General features: G+C 39.8%; 13 non-coding genes across 13 annotated transcripts; all 13 read left to right on the top strand.

Moving 5' to 3' along the window:
- The first annotated feature begins 148 nt into the window (after positions 1 to 148).
- Positions 149 to 221, top strand: TRNAV-CAC (transfer RNA valine (anticodon CAC)). Its single transcript has one exon. It is a non-coding gene; the product is annotated as a tRNA-Val (tRNA).
- Positions 222 to 2,434: 2,213 nt separating this feature from the next.
- On the top strand, positions 2,435 to 2,506 carry TRNAP-UGG (transfer RNA proline (anticodon UGG)). Its single transcript has one exon. It is a non-coding gene; the product is annotated as a tRNA-Pro (tRNA).
- Positions 2,507 to 2,806: 300 nt separating this feature from the next.
- TRNAV-CAC (transfer RNA valine (anticodon CAC)) lies at positions 2,807 to 2,879 on the top strand. Its single transcript has one exon. It is a non-coding gene; the product is annotated as a tRNA-Val (tRNA).
- A 2,156-nt stretch (positions 2,880 to 5,035) lies between these two features.
- TRNAP-UGG (transfer RNA proline (anticodon UGG)) lies at positions 5,036 to 5,107 on the top strand. Its single transcript has one exon. It is a non-coding gene; the product is annotated as a tRNA-Pro (tRNA).
- Positions 5,108 to 5,407: 300 nt separating this feature from the next.
- Positions 5,408 to 5,480, top strand: TRNAV-CAC (transfer RNA valine (anticodon CAC)). The gene has a single exon. It is a non-coding gene; the product is annotated as a tRNA-Val (tRNA).
- A 2,141-nt stretch (positions 5,481 to 7,621) lies between these two features.
- On the top strand, positions 7,622 to 7,693 carry TRNAP-UGG (transfer RNA proline (anticodon UGG)). The gene has a single exon. It is a non-coding gene; the product is annotated as a tRNA-Pro (tRNA).
- A 300-nt stretch (positions 7,694 to 7,993) lies between these two features.
- On the top strand, positions 7,994 to 8,066 carry TRNAV-CAC (transfer RNA valine (anticodon CAC)). The gene has a single exon. It is a non-coding gene; the product is annotated as a tRNA-Val (tRNA).
- Positions 8,067 to 10,219: 2,153 nt separating this feature from the next.
- TRNAP-UGG (transfer RNA proline (anticodon UGG)) lies at positions 10,220 to 10,291 on the top strand. Its single transcript has one exon. It is a non-coding gene; the product is annotated as a tRNA-Pro (tRNA).
- Positions 10,292 to 10,591: 300 nt separating this feature from the next.
- Positions 10,592 to 10,664, top strand: TRNAV-CAC (transfer RNA valine (anticodon CAC)). Its single transcript has one exon. It is a non-coding gene; the product is annotated as a tRNA-Val (tRNA).
- Positions 10,665 to 12,888: 2,224 nt separating this feature from the next.
- On the top strand, positions 12,889 to 12,960 carry TRNAP-UGG (transfer RNA proline (anticodon UGG)). Its single transcript has one exon. It is a non-coding gene; the product is annotated as a tRNA-Pro (tRNA).
- A 300-nt stretch (positions 12,961 to 13,260) lies between these two features.
- TRNAV-CAC (transfer RNA valine (anticodon CAC)) lies at positions 13,261 to 13,333 on the top strand. Its single transcript has one exon. It is a non-coding gene; the product is annotated as a tRNA-Val (tRNA).
- A 2,131-nt stretch (positions 13,334 to 15,464) lies between these two features.
- Positions 15,465 to 15,536, top strand: TRNAP-UGG (transfer RNA proline (anticodon UGG)). The gene has a single exon. It is a non-coding gene; the product is annotated as a tRNA-Pro (tRNA).
- Positions 15,537 to 15,836: 300 nt separating this feature from the next.
- On the top strand, positions 15,837 to 15,909 carry TRNAV-CAC (transfer RNA valine (anticodon CAC)). The gene has a single exon. It is a non-coding gene; the product is annotated as a tRNA-Val (tRNA).
- The last annotated feature ends 350 nt before the right edge of the window (positions 15,910 to 16,259 follow it).

Genomic DNA, 16,259 nt, shown 5'->3' on the forward strand with positions numbered 1-16,259 from the left:
TTTGCAAATATGCTGAACTTGCATGGCATATACAAGCGTTCGGCTAGGGCTGTCTGGGAAGGTTGCATGAAAGAAATCTAAAACCAGAGGCCCTTGGAATAGCCTGTTTTGAGAAGTTTCATCACAGAAGAATCAACTGTAGACATCTGTTTCTGTAGTGTAGTGGTTATCACGTTCGCCTCACACGCGAAAGGTCCCCGGTTCGAAACCGGGCAGAAACAGTTGTTATATTGTCTTGGCTGCAATGTTGAGAGGTGCCGTTTTGCCATGAAATTGTCCAGGCCCTGAAGATGGTTTCATGCAGACTCGTTCCAAGAAAGTGAATTCTCTTAAAAACACTAAAGTAATTGGCATGTGGATGTATCTGTTGATTCACAGACCTCGCTTTGAAAAGAGCCCTGCATTCTGTTCATTGCTCACCTAGAACACGCATTAACTTTGGGAATTGTTGGCACCAACAGGCATCTTAGTTTAGTGGAGTGTTTCTGGTGTTTAAGTGCAGAAGCCCTGGGCTCAATTCCTCGGTGACCCTTCTCAAGGTGATGATACAAATGCATCGTCACCTTTAAGTTTAATGTCAGAATTGTTTATTTCTATTTGGTGGTGTATGAATGCTTGCAATAGTATGTTGATTTTTTCTAGCCTTGAATGAATAAAAGCAAATCACTCCTCTTTATGTATTTTTCTAATACATTGATATTTGCATCTCCTTTCCTAGCCTGCATTTTTCATTATCTTACAGGCTGTATATAATAAGTATCAATTCAGGGGCCCTTCTTCTACTCAATTCACAACTGTTCTATCCCGGCATTGATAAGCAATCTACATCTGCTTCTGTTGTGTATTGGTTATCATGTTTACCTGACGTGTGAAAGCCCCATGTTTGACAGTGCGCGTTAACAAAGAGACCAATGATTTTTATTAAAAGTTGTCATGTGTTTTTGTTACCTTGCACCGGCCAAAAAGTGCCGGAAATGACTTCATTTGCAGTCACTTGAAAAGTAGGGATTCTCAAATAAATGGTAAGAGGTTGGAACAAATCTAAAGGAATGCATGGCATATCTATATGTATGTGTACGCAGGTATCCATATATAAAGATAGATAGATAGATAGATAGATAGATAGATAGATAGATAGATAGATAGATAGATAGATAGATAGATAGATAGATAGATAGATAGATAGATAGATAGATAGATAGATAGATAGATAGATAGATAGATAGATAGATAGATAGATAGATAGATAGATAGATAGATAGATAGATAGATAGATAGATAGATAGATAGATAGATAGATAGATAGATAGATAGATAGATAGATAGATATTGGGAGAGAGAGAGCGTTACTATAAACTGAGACTTTATTTTCCATCAAGCTGTCTTTCCTTTCCTTCAGGAGCAGAATGTTCTGATCATCAGCGCTCCAGAATCTAGTGCTTGGTTGGCAAGCATCACACATTGTGATGTGTTAGCTAAGAGTTCCATGTCGTTCAGACTCATATATTCCTCTGTAGTTGTACCTTGGTGATTCAACAAAATGTGGCATCATAAGCAGCATTCTACTGCCATAGACTGGGCAGAAAAAACATTTAGAATTTCACTGAAAAAGAAAAAAAGCATACTTAGGCAGAGCTTTCTGGACAGTAAGGACATTAGAGTAAGTGATGAATAAGCACTGCTTTTGTTAATTTACATAGGCAGAACAGAGACTGCTGGGAAAAGCCTGAAATTAAAGGCACAGAAAATGCCTGCTTCTGGATAGAACACTAAGAAGGGTTGAAAGTTTTTTCTCTGACCCTGGCCACTCTTACAAGCAATCCTATGATAGTCAGAAGGACCCACCCTAAAAAGGAAGGGACAGCCATTTGGACCCTTTCCACCTTTTCTTGATCGAGCCTGATCGAGCGCTGATTGAGCGGATTAGCACATGTACTTCTCATTTTGGGAAGGTATTGCTTAGCTTGCTACCAGCAGCTCAGTTATGTTATGATGTTAGAGGCTTGCATGGAATGCTTTAGTCCTGCATTAGGCCGTTTTTATTGCTACTTGCATTCAAGGGAAAGATAATTAGCCAGAATCTGTGGCCCAGTTATTCACCTTGGCATTCCGATTTGCATAAAGGGAATAAGCATTTGAGAGAAAATGCAACATGTGTTTCTTATGTTGCTATGAACAGCTTTTTATTCTTTCTCTTTAGGGTCTAGCCAATGCAGAAATAGATAAATAAGTGCTGACTTTCTGTAAGACGTGTCCAATGCTGGGACAAAATAAAAGGGGACACTTATAAATGATAGTGATATCATTTGAGAAAGGGTAAGTTGACACTGAATTTCATGTATATTCACAGACCAAGCATGAAAAAGTCCCCAGCATGATCTTCATTGCGTGCTTAGAGCTGGTATTAGCTTTTCAGAGGTGCGGGCCTTTCGAAGGCTCGTTGGTCTAGGGGTATGATTCTCGCTTTGGGTGCGAGAGGTCCCGGGTTCAAATCCCGGACGAGCCCTTTCATTGGTGCTTTTTTAAAGTAGTATTGCAGTATGCATTTCAAAGCCAATATCAATTTTCTCTTTGCAGTAGTGGATGAATATTTGCTAGAGTCTCATGCTTTTAACCTTGCCCTGCCTGAGCAAATAGGAAACATTTCTCTTTAAGCATTTTGCAAAAATGCTGAACTTGCATGGCATATACAAGCGTTCGGCTAGGGCTGTCTGGGAAGGTTGCATGAAAGAAATCTAAAACCAGAGGCCCTTGGAATAGCCTGTTTTGAGAAGTTTCATCACAGAAGAATCAACTGTAGACATCTGTTTCTGTAGTGTAGTGGTTATCACGTTCGCCTCACACGCGAAAGGTCCCCGGTTCGAAACCGGGCAGAAACAGTTGTTATATTGTCTTGGCTGCAATGTTGAGAGGTGCCGTTTTGCCATGAAATTGTCCAGGCCCTGAAGATGGTTTCATGCAGACTCGTTCCAAGAAAGTGAATTCTCTTAAAAACACTAAAGTAATTGGCATGTGGATGTATCTGTTGATTCACAGACCTCGCTTTGAAAAGAGCCCTGCATTCTGTTCATTGCTCACCTAGAACACGCATTAACTTTGGGAATTGTTGGCACCAACAGGCATCTTAGTTTAGTGGAGTGTTTCTGGTGTTTAAGTGCAGAAGCCCTGGGCTCAATTCCTCGGTGACCCTTCTCAAGGTGATGATACAAATGCATCGTCACCTTTAAGTTTAATGTCAGAATTGTTTATTTCTATTTGGTGGTGTATGAATGCTTGCAATAGTATGTTGATTTTTTCTAGCCTTGAATGAATAAAAGCAAATCACTCCTCTTTATGTATTTTTCTAATACATTGATATTTGCATCTCCTTTCCTAGCCTGCATTTTTCATTATCTTACAGGCTGTATATAATAAGTATCAATTCAGGGGCCCTTCTTCTACTCAATTCACAACTGTTCTATCCCGGCATTGATAAGCAATCTACATCTGCTTCTGTTGTGTATTGGTTATCATGTTTACCTGACGTGTGAAAGCCCCATGTTTGACAGTGCGCGTTAACAAAGAGACCAATGATTTTTATTAAAAGTTGTCATGTGTTTTTGTTACCTTGCACCGGCCAAAAAGTGCCGGAAATGACTTCATTTGCAGTCACTTGAAAAGTAGGGATTCTCAAATAAATGGTAAGAGGTTGGAACAAATCTAAAGGAATGCATGGCATATCTATATGTATGTGTACGCAGGTATCCATATATAAAGATAGATAGATAGATAGATAGATAGATAGATAGATAGATAGATAGATAGATAGATAGATAGATAGATAGATAGATAGATAGATAGATAGATAGATAGATAGATAGATAGATAGATAGATAGATAGATAGATAGATAGATAGATAGATAGATAGATAGATAGATATTGGGAGAGAGAGAGCGTTACTATAAACTGAGACTTTATTTTCCATCAAGCTGTCTTTCCTTTCCTTCAGGAGCAGAATGTTCTGATCATCAGCGCTCCAGAATCTAGTGCTTGGTTGGCAAGCATCACACATTGTGATGTGTTAGCTAAGAGTTCCATGTCGTTCAGACTCATATATTCCTCTGTAGTTGTACCTTGGTGATTCAACAAAATGTGGCATCATAAGCAGCATTCTACTGCCATAGACTGGGCAGTAAAAACATTTAGAATTTCACTGAAAAAGAAAAAAAGCATACTTAGGCAGAGCTTTCTGGACAGTAAGGACATTAGAGTAAGTTATGAATAAGCACTGCTTTTGTTAATTTACATAGGCAGAACAGAGACTGCTGGGAAAAGCCTGAAATTAAAGGCACAGAAAATGCCTGCTTCTGGATAGAACACTAAGAAGGGTTGAAAGTTTTTTCTCTGACCCTGGCCACTCTTACAAGCAATCCTATGATAGTCAGAAGGACCCACCCTGAAAAGGAAGGGACAGCCATTTGGACCCTTTCCACCTTTTCTATATCTCGCCTGATCGCAACCTGATCGAGCGCTGATTGAGCGGATTAGCACATGTACTTCTCATTTTGGGAAGGTATTGCTTAGCTTGCTACCAGCAGCTCAGTTATGTTATGATGTTAGAGGCTTGCAAGGAATGCTTTAGTCCTGCATTAGGCCGTTTTTATTGCTACTTGCATTCAAGGGAAAGATAATTAGCCAGAATCTGTGGCCCAGTTATTCACCTTGGCATTCCGATTTGCACAAAGGGAATAAGCATTTGAGAGAAAATGCAACATGTGTTTCTTATGTTGCTATGAACAGCTTTTTATTCTTTCTCTTTAGGGTCTAGCCAATGCAGAAATAGATAAATAAGTGCTGACTTTCTGTAAGACGTGTCCAAAGCTGGGACAAAATAAAAGGGGACACTTATAAATGATAGTGATATCATTTGAGAAAGGGTAAGTTGACACTGAATTTCATGTATATTCACAGACCAAGCATGAAAAAGTCCCCAGCATGATCTTCATTGCGTGCTTAGAGCTGGTATTAGCTTTTCAGAGGTGCGGGCCTTTCGAAGGCTCGTTGGTCTAGGGGTATGATTCTCGCTTTGGGTGCGAGAGGTCCCGGGTTCAAATCCCGGACGAGCCCTTTCATTGGTGCTTTTTTAAAGTAGTATTGCAGTATGCATTTCAAAGCCAATATCAATTTTCTCTTTGCAGTAGTGGATGAATATTTGCTAGAGTCTCATGCTTTTAACCTTGCCCTGCCTGAGCAACTAGGAAACATTTCTCTTTAAGCATTTTGCAAAAATGCTGAACTTGCATGGCATATACAAGCGTTCAGCTAGGGCTGTCTGGGAAGGTTGCATGAAAGAAATCTAAAACCAGAGGCCCTTGGAATAGCCTGTTTTGAGAAATTTCATCACAGAAGAATCAACTGTAGACATCTGTTTCTGTAGTGTAGTGGTTATCACGTTCGCCTCACACGCGAAAGGTCCCCGGTTCGAAACCGGGCAGAAAAAGTTGTTATATTGTCTTGGCTGCAATGTTGAGAGGTGCCGTTTTGCCATGAAATTGTCCAGGCCCTGAAGATGGTTTCATGCAGACTCGTTCCAAGAAAGTGAATTCTCCTAAAAACACTAAAGTAATTGGCATGTGGATGTATCTGTTGATTCACAGACCTCGCTTTGAAAAGAGCCCTGCATTCTGTTCATTGCTCACCTAGAACACGCATTAACTTTGGGAATTGTTGGCACCAACAGGCATCTTAGTTTAGTGGAGTGTTTCTGGTGTTTAAGTGCAGAAGCCCTGGGCTCAATTCCTCGGTGACCCTTCTCAAGGTGATGATACAAATGCATCGTCACCTTTACGTTTAATGTCAGAATTGTTTATTTCTATTTGGTGGTGTATGAATGCTTGCAATAGTATGTTGATTTTTTCTAGCCTTGAATGAATAAAAGCAAATCACTCCTCTTTATGTATTTTTCTAATACATTGATATTTGCATCTCCTTTCCTAGCCTGCATTTTTCATTATCTTACAGGCTGTATATAATAAGTATCAATTCAGGGGCCCTTCTTCTACTCAATTCACAACTGTTCTATCCCGGCATTGATAAGCAATCTACATCTGCTTCTGTTGTGTATTGGTTATCATGTTTACCTGACGTGTGAAAGCCCCATGTTTGACAGTGCGCGTTAACAAAGAGACCAATGATTTTTATTAAAAGTTGTCATGTGTTTTTGTTACCTTGCACCGGCCAAAAAGTGCCGGAAATGACTTCATTTGCAGTCACTTGAAAAGTAGGGATTCTCAAATAAATGGTAAGAGGTTGGAACAAATCTAAAGGAATGCATGGCATATCTATATGTATGTGTACGCAGGTATCCATATATAAAGATAGATAGATAGATAGATAGATAGATAGATAGATAGATAGATAGATAGATAGATAGATAGATAGATAGATAGATAGATAGATAGATAGATAGATAGATAGATAGATAGATAGATAGATAGATAGATAGATAGATAGATAGATAGATAGATAGATAGATATTGGGAGAGAGAGAGCGTTACTATAAACTGAGACTTTATTTTCCATCAAGCTGTCTTTCCTTTCCTTCAGGAGCAGAATGTTCTGATCATCAGCGCTCCAGAATCTAGTGCTTGGTTGGCAAGCATCACACATTGTGATGTGTTAGCTAAGAGTTCCATGTCATTCAGACTCATATATTCCTCTGTAGTTGTACCTTGGTGATTCAACAAAATGTGGCATCATAAGCAGCATTCTACTGCCATAGACTGGGCGGAAAAAACATTTAGAATTTCACTGAAAAAGAAAAAAAGCATACTTAGGCAGAGCTTTCTGGACAGTAAGGACATTAGAGTAAGTGATGAATAAGCACTGCTTTTGTTAATTTACATAGGCAGAACAGAGACTGCTGGGAAAAGCCTGAAATTAAAGGCACAGAAAATGCCTGCTTCTGGATAGAACACTAAGAAGGGTTGAAAGTTTTTTCTCTGACCCTGGCCACTCTTACAAGCAATCCTATGATAGTCAGAAGGACCCACACTAAAAAGGAAGGGACAGCCATTTGGACCCTTTCCACCTTTTCTATATCTCGCCTGATCGAGCGCTGATTGAGCGGATTAGCACATGTACTTCTCATTTTGGGAAGGTATTGCTTAGCTTGCTACCAGCAGCTCAGTTATGTTATGATGTTAGAGGCTTGCAAGGAATGCTTTAGTCCTGCATTAGGCCGTTTTTATTGCTACTTGCATTCAAGGGAAAGATAATTAGCCAGAATCTGTGGCCCAGTTATTCATCTTGGCATTCCGATTTGCACAAAGGGAATAAGCATTTGAGAGAAAATGCAACATGTGTTTCTTATGTTGCTATGAACAGCTTTTTATCCTTTCTCTTTAGGGTCTAGCCAATGCAGAAATAGATAAATAAGTGCTGACTTTCTGTAAGACGTGTCCAATGCTGGGACAAAATAAAAGGGGACACTTATAAATGATAGTGATATCATTTGAGAAAGGGTAAGTTGACACTGAATTTCATGTATATTCACAGACCAAGCATGAAAAAGTCCCCAGCATGATCTTCATTGCGTGCTTAGAGCTGGTATTAGCTTTTCAGAGGTGCGGGCCTTTCAAAGGCTCGTTGGTCTAGGGGTATGATTCTCGCTTTGGGTGCGAGAGGTCCCGGGTTCAAATCCCGGACGAGCCCTTTCATTGGTGCTTTTTTAAAGTAGTATTGCAGTATGCATTTCAAAGCCAATATCAATTTTCTCTTTGCAGTAGTGGATGAATATTTGCTAGAGTCTCATGCTTTTAACCTTGCCCTGCCTGAGCAAATAGGAAACATTTCTCTTTAAGCATTTTGCAAAAATGCTGAACTTGCATGGCATATACAAGCGTTCAGCTAGGGCTGTCTGGGAAGGTTGCATGAAAGAAATCTAAAACCAGAGGCCCTTGGAATAGCCTGTTTTGAGAAGTTTCATCACAGAAGAATCAACTGTAGACATCTGTTTCTGTAGTGTAGTGGTTATCACGTTCGCCTCACACGCGAAAGGTCCCCGGTTCGAAACCGGGCAGAAACAGTTGTTATATTGTCTTGGCTGCAATGTTGAGAGGTGCCGTTTTGCCATGAAATTGTCCAGGCCCTGAAGATGGTTTCATGCAGACTCGTTCCAAGAAAGTGAATTCTCTTAAAAACACTAAAGTAATTGGCATGTGGATGTATCTGTTGATTCACAGACCTCGCTTTGAAAAGAGCCCTGCATTCTGTTCATTGCTCACCTAGAACACGCATTAACTTTGGGAATTGTTGGCACCAACAGGCATCTTAGTTTAGTGGAGTGTTTCTGGTGTTTAAGTGCAGAAGCCCTGGGCTCAATTCCTCGGTGACCCTTCTCAAGGTGATGATACAAATGCATCGTCACCTTTACGTTTAATGTCAGAATTGTTTATTTCTATTTGGTGGTGTATGAATGCTTGCAATAGTATGTTGATTTTTTCTAGCCTTGAATGAATAAAAGCAAATCACTCCTCTTTATGTATTTTTCTAATACATTGATATTTGCATCTCCTTTCCTAGCCTGCATTTTTCATTATCTTACAGGCTGTATATAATAAGTATCAATTCAGGGGCCCTTCTTCTACTCAATTCACAACTGTTCTATCCCGGCATTGATAAGCAATCTACATCTGCTTCTGTTGTGTATTGGTTATCATGTTTACCTGACGTGTGAAAGCCCCATGTTTGACAGTGCGCGTTAACAAAGAGACCAATGATTTTTATTAAAAGTTGTCATGTGTTTTTGTTACCTTGCACCGGCCAAAAAGTGCCGGAAATGACTTCATTTGCAGTCACTTGAAAAGTAGGGATTCTCAAATAAATGGTAAGAGGTTGGAACAAATCTAAAGGAATGCATGGCATATCTATATGTATGTGTACGCAGGTATCCATATATAAAGATAGATAGATAGATAGATAGATAGATAGATAGATAGATAGATAGATAGATAGATAGATAGATAGATAGATAGATAGATAGATAGATAGATAGATAGATAGATAGATAGATAGATAGATAGATAGATAGATAGATAGATAGATAGATAGATAGATAGATAGATAGATAGATATTGGGAGAGCGAGAGCGTTACTATAAACTGAGACTTTATTTTCCATCAAGCTGTCTTTCCTTTCCTTCAGGAGCAGAATGTTCTGATCATCAGCGCTCCAGAATCTAGTGCTTGGTTGGCAAGCATCACACATTGTGATGTGTTAGCTAAGAGTTCCATGTCGTTCAGACTCATATATTCCTCTGTAGTTGTACCTTGGTGATTCAACAAAATGTGGCATCATAAGCAGCATTCTACTGCCATAGACTGGGCAGAAAAAACATTTAGAATTTCACTGAAAAAGAAAAAAAGCATACTTAGGCAGAGCTTTCTGGACAGTAAGGACATTAGAGTAAGTGATGAATAAGCACTGCTTTTGTTAATTTACATAGGCAGAACAGAGACTGCTGGGAAAAGCCTGAAATTAAAGGCACAGAAAATGCCTGCTTCTGGATAGAACACTAAGAAGGGTTGAAAGTTTTTTCTCTGACCCTGGCCACTCTTACAAGCAATCCTATGATAGTCAGAAGGACCCACCCTAAAAAGGAAGGGACAGCCATTTGGACCCTTTCCACCTTTTCTTGATCGAGCCTGATCGAGCGCTGATTGAGCGGATTAGCACATGTACTTCTCATTTTGGGAAGGTATTGCTTAGCTTGCTACCAGCAGCTCAGTTATGTTATGATGTTAGAGGCTTGCATGGAATGCTTTAGTCCTGCATTAGGCCGTTTTTATTGCTACTTGCATTCAAGGGAAAGATAATTAGCCAGAATCTGTGGCCCAGTTATTCACCTTGGCATTCCGATTTGCATAAAGGGAATAAGCATTTGAGAGAAAATGCAACATGTGTTTCTTATGTTGCTATGAACAGCTTTTTATTCTTTCTCTTTAGGGTCTAGCCAATGCAGAAATAGATAAATAAGTGCTAACTTTCTGTAAGACGTGTCCAATGCTGGGACAAAATAAAAGGGGACACTTATAAATGATAGTGATATCATTTGAGAAAGGGTAAGTTGACACTGAATTTCATGTATATTCACAGACCAAGCATGAAAAAGTCCCCAGCATGATCTTCATTGCGTGCTTAGAGCTGGTATTAGCTTTTCAGAGGTGCGGGCCTTTCGAAGGCTCGTTGGTCTAGGGGTATGATTCTCGCTTTGGGTGCGAGAGGTCCCGGGTTCAAATCCCGGACGAGCCCTTTCATTGGTGCTTTTTTAAAGTAGTATTGCAGTATGCATTTCAAAGCCAATATCAATTTTCTCTTTGCAGTAGTGGATGAATATTTGCTAGAGTCTCATGCTTTTAACCTTGCCCTGCCTGAGCAAATAGGAAACATTTCTCTTTAAGCATTTTGCAAATATGCTGAACTTGCATGGCATATACAAGCGTTCGGCTAGGGCTGTCTGGGAAGGTTGCATGAAAGAAATCTAAAACCAGAGGCCCTTGGAATAGCCTGTTTTGAGAAGTTTCATCACAGAAGAATCAACTGTAGACATCTGTTTCTGTAGTGTAGTGGTTATCACGTTCGCCTCACACGCGAAAGGTCCCCGGTTCGAAACCGGGCAGAAACAGTTGTTATATTGTCTTGGCTGCAATGTTGAGAGGTGCCGTTTTGCCATGAAATTGTCCAGGCCCTGAAGATGGTTTCATGCAGACTCGTTCCAAGAAAGTGAATTCTCTTAAAAACACTAAAGTAATTGGCATGTGGATGTATCTGTTGATTCACAGACCTCGCTTTGAAAAGAGCCCTGCATTCTGTTCATTGCTCACCTAGAACACGCATTAACTTTGGGAATTGTTGGCACCAACAGGCATCTTAGTTTAGTGGAGTGTTTCTGGTGTTTAAGTGCAGAAGCCCTGGGCTCAATTCCTCGGTGACCCTTCTCAAGGTGATGATACAAATGCATCGTCACCTTTAAGTTTAATGTCAGAATTGTTTATTTCTATTTGGTGGTGTATGAATGCTTGCAATAGTATGTTGATTTTTTCTAGCCTTGAATGAATAAAAGCAAATCACTCCTCTTTATGTATTTTTCTAATACATTGATATTTGCATCTCCTTTCCTAGCCTGCATTTTTCATTATCTTACAGGCTGTATATAATAAGTATCAATTCAGGGGCCCTTCTTCTACTCAATTCACAACTGTTCTATCCCGGCATTGATAAGCAATCTACATCTGCTTCTGTTGTGTATTGGTTATCATGTTTACCTGACGTGTGAAAGCCCCATGTTTGACAGTGCGCGTTAACAAAGAGACCAATGATTTTTATTAAAAGTTGTCATGTGTTTTTGTTACCTTGCACCGGCCAAAAAGTGCCGGAAATGACTTCATTTGCAGTCACTTGAAAAGTAGGGATTCTCAAATAAATGGTAAGAGGTTGGAACAAATCTAAAGGAATGCATGGCATATCTATATGTATGTGTACGCAGGTATCCATATATAAAGATAGATAGATAGATACATAGATAGATAGATAGATAGATAGATAGATAGATAGATAGATAGATAGATAGATAGATAGATAGATAGATAGATAGATAGATAGATAGATAGATAGATAGATAGATAGATAGATAGATAGATAGATAGATAGATAGATAGATAGATAGATAGATAGATAGATAGATAGATAGATAGATAGATAGATAGATAGATAGATAGATAGATAGATAGATATTGGGAGAGAGAGAGCGTTACTATAAACTGAGACTTTATTTTCCATCAAGCTGTCTTTCCTTTCCTTCAGGAGCAGAATGTTCTGATCATCAGCGCTCCAGAATCTAGTGCTTGGTTGGCAAGCATCACACATTGTGATGTGTTAGCTAAGAGTTCCATGTCGTTCAGACTCATATATTCCTCTGTAGTTGTACCTTGGTGATTCAACAAAATGTGGCATCATAAGCAGCATTCTACTGCCATAGACTGGGCAGTAAAAACATTTAGAATTTCACTGAAAAAGAAAAAAAGCATACTTAGGCAGAGCTTTCTGGACAGTAAGGACATTAGAGTAAGTGATGAATAAGCACTGCTTTTGTTAATTTACATAGGCAGAACAGAGACTGCTGGGAAAAGCCTGAAATTAAAGGCACAGAAAATGCCTGCTTCTGGATAGAACACTAAGAAGGGTTGAAAGTTTTTTCTCTGACCCTGGCCACTCTTACAAGCAATCCTATGATAGTCAGAAGGACCCACCCTGAAAAGGAAGGGACAGCCATTCGGACCCTTTCCACCTTTTCTATATCTCGCCTGATCGCAACCTGATCGAGCGCTGATTGAGCGGATTAGCACATGTACTTCTCATTTTGGGAAGGTATTGCTTAGCTTGCTACCAGCAGCTCAGTTATGTTATGATGTTAGAGGCTTGCAAGGAATGCTTTAGTCCTGCATTAGGCCGTTTTTATTGCTACTTGCATTCAAGGGAAAGATAATTAGCCAGAATCTGTGGCCCAGTTATTCACCTTGGCATGCCGATTTGCACAAAGGGAATAAGCATTTGAGAGAAAATGCAACATGTGTTTCTTATGTTGCTATGAACAGCTTTTTATTCTTTCTCTTTAGGGTCTAGCCAATGCAGAAATAGATAAATAAGTGCTGACTTTCTGTAAGACGTGTCCAATGCTGGGACAAAATAAAAGGGGACACTTATAAATGATAGTGATATCATTTGAGAAAGGGTAAGTTGACACTGAATTTCATGTATATTCACAGACCAAGCATGAAAAAGACCCCAGCATGATCTTCATTGCGTGCTTAGAGCTGGTATTAGCTTTTCAGAGGTGCGGGCCTTTCGAAGGCTCGTTGGTCTAGGGGTATGATTCTCGCTTTGGGTGCGAGAGGTCCCGGGTTCAAATCCCGGACGAGCCCTTTCATTGGTGCTTTTTTAAAGTAGTATTGCAGTATGCATTTCAAAGCCAATATCAATTTTCTCTTTGCAGTAGTGGATGAATATTTGCTAGAGTCTCATGCTTTTAACCTTGCCCTGCCTGAGCAACTAGGAAACATTTCTCTTTAAGCATTTTGCAAAAATGCTGAACTTGCATGGCATATACAAGCGTTCAGCTAGGGCTGTCTGGGAAGGTTGCATGAAAGAAATCTAAAACCAGAGGCCCTTGGAATAGCCTGTTTTGAGAAATTTCATCACAGAAGAATCAACTGTAGACATCTGTTTCTGTAGTGTAGTGGTTATCACGTTCGCCTCACACGCGAAAGGTCCCCGGTTCGAAACCGGGCAGAAAAAGTTGTTATATTGTCTTGGCTGCAATGTTGAGAGGTGCCGTTTTGCCATGAAATTGTCCAGGCCCTGAAGATGGTTTCATGCAGACTCGTTCCAAGAAAGTGAATTCTCCTAAAAACACTAAAGTAATTGGCATGTGGATGTATCTGTTGATTCACAGACCTCGCTTTGAAAAGAGCCCTGCATTCTGTTCATTGCTCACCTAGAACACGCATTAACTTTGGGAATTGTTGGCACCAACAGGCATCTTAGTTTAGTGGAGTGTTTCTGGTGTTTAAGTGCAGAAGCCCTGGGCTCAATTCCTCGGTGACCCTTCTCAAGGTGATGATACAAATGCATCGTCACCTTTACGTTTAATGTCAGAATTGTTTATTTCTATTTGGTGGTGTATGAATGCTTGCAATAGTATGTTGATTTTTTCTAGCCTTGAATGAATAAAAGCAAATCACTCCTCTTTATGTATTTTTCTAATACATTGATATTTGCATCTCCTTTCCTAGCCTGCATTTTTCATTATCTTACAGGCTGTATATAATAAGTATCAATTCAGGGGCCCTTCTTCTACTCAATTCACAACTGTTCTATCCCGGCATTGATAAGCAATCTACATCTGCTTCTGTTGTATATTGGTTATCATGTTTACCTGACGTGTGAAAGCCCCATGTTTGACAGTGCGCGTTAACAAAGAGACCAATGATTTTTATTAAAAGTTGTCATGTGTTTTTGTTACCTTGCACCGGCCAAAAAGTGCCGGAAATGACTTCATTTGCAGTCACTTGAAAAGTAGAGATTCTCAAATAAATGGTAAGAGGTTGGAACAAATCTAAAGGAATGCATGGCATATCTATATGTATGTGTACGCAGGTATCCATATATAAAGATAGATAGATAGATAGATAGATAGATAGATAGATAGATAGATAGATAGATAGATAGATAGATAGATAGATAGATAGATAGATAGATAGATAGATAGATAGATAGATAGATAGATAGATAGATAGATAGATAGATAGATATTGGGAGAGAGAGAGCGTTACTATAAACTGAGACTTTATTTTCCATCAAGCTGTCTTTCCTTTCCTTCAGGAGCAGAATGTTCTGATCATCAGCGCTCCAGAATCTAGTGCTTGGTTGGCAAGCATCACACATTGTGATGTGTTAGCTAAGAGTTCCATGTCGTTCAGACTCATATATTCCTCTGTAGTTGTACCTTGGTGATTCAACAAAATGTGGCATCATAAGCAGCATTCTACTGCCATAGACTGGGCGGAAAAAACATTTAGAATTTCACTGAAAAAGAAAAAAAGCATACTTAGGCAGAGCTTTCTGGACAGTAAGGACATTAGAGTAAGTGATGAATAAGCACTGCTTTTGTTAATTTACATAGGCAGAACAGAGACTGCTGGGAAAAGCCTGAAATTAAAGGCACAGAAAATGCCTGCTTCTGGATAGAACACTAAGAAGGGTTGAAAGTTTTTTCTCTGACCCTGGCCACTCTTACAAGCAATCCTATGATAGTCAGAAGGACCCACACTAAAAAGGAAGGGACAGCCATTTGGACCCTTTCCACCTTTTCTATATCTCGCCTGATCGAGCCTGATCGAGCGCTGATTGAGCGGATTAGCACATGTACTTCTCATTTTGGGAAGGTATTGCTTAGCTTGCTACCAGCAGCTCAGTTATGTTATGATGTTAGAGGCTTGCAAGGAATGCTTTAGTCCTGCATTAGGCCGTTTTTATTGCTACTTGCATTCAAGGGAAAGATAATTAGCCAGAATCTGTGGCCCAGTTATTCATCTTGGCATTCCGATTTGCACAAAGGGAATAAGCATTTGAGAGAAAATGCAACATGTGTTTCTTATGTTGCTATGAACAGCTTTTTATCCTTTCTCTTTAGGGTCTAGCCAATGCAGAAATAGATAAATAAGTGCTGACTTTCTGTAAGACGTGTCCAATGCTGGGACAAAATAAAAGGGGACACTTATAAATGATAGTGATATCATTTGAGAAAGGGTAAGTTGACACTGAATTTCATGTATATTCACAGACCAAGCATGAAAAAGTCCCCAGCATGATCTTCATTGCGTGCTTAGAGCTGGTATTAGCTTTTCAGAGGTGCGGGCCTTTCGAAGGCTCGTTGGTCTAGGGGTATGATTCTCGCTTTGGGTGCGAGAGGTCCCGGGTTCAAATCCCGGACGAGCCCTTTCATTGGTGCTTTTTTAAAGTAGTATTGCAGTATGCATTTCAAAGCCAATATCAATTTTCTCTTTGCAGTAGTGGATGAATATTTGCTAGAGTCTCATGCTTTTAACCTTGCCCTGCCTGAGCAAATAGGAAACATTTCTCTTTAAGCATTTTGCAAAAATGCTGAACTTGCATGGCATATACAAGCGTTCAGCTAGGGCTGTCTGGGAAGGTTGCATGAAAGAAATCTAAAACCAGAGGCCCTTGGAATAGCCTGTTTTGAGAAGTTTCATCACAGAAGAATCAACTGTAGACATCTGTTTCTGTAGTGTAGTGGTTATCACGTTCGCCTCACACGCGAAAGGTCCCCGGTTCGAAACCGGGCAGAAACAGTTGTTATATTGTCTTGGCTGCAATGTTGAGAGGTGCCGTTTTGCCATGAAATTGTCCAGGCCCTGAAGATGGTTTCATGCAGACTCGTTCCAAGAAAGTGAATTCTCTTAAAAACACTAAAGTAATTGGCATGTGGATGTATCTGTTGATTCACAGACCTCGCTTTGAAAAGAGCCCTGCATTCTGTTCATTGCTCACCTAGAACACGCATTAACTTTGGGAATTGTTGGCACCAACAGGCATCTTAGTTTAGTGGAGTGTTTCTGGTGTTTAAGTGCAGAAGCCCTGGGCTCAATTCCTCGGTGACCCTTCTCAAGGTGATGATACAAATGCATCGTCACCTTTACGT

This window comes from Lissotriton vulgaris, unplaced genomic scaffold (genome assembly GCF_964263255.1).
Source record: "Lissotriton vulgaris unplaced genomic scaffold, aLisVul1.2 SCAFFOLD_595, whole genome shotgun sequence".
Lineage (NCBI taxonomy): Eukaryota > Metazoa > Chordata > Amphibia > Caudata > Salamandridae > Lissotriton > Lissotriton vulgaris.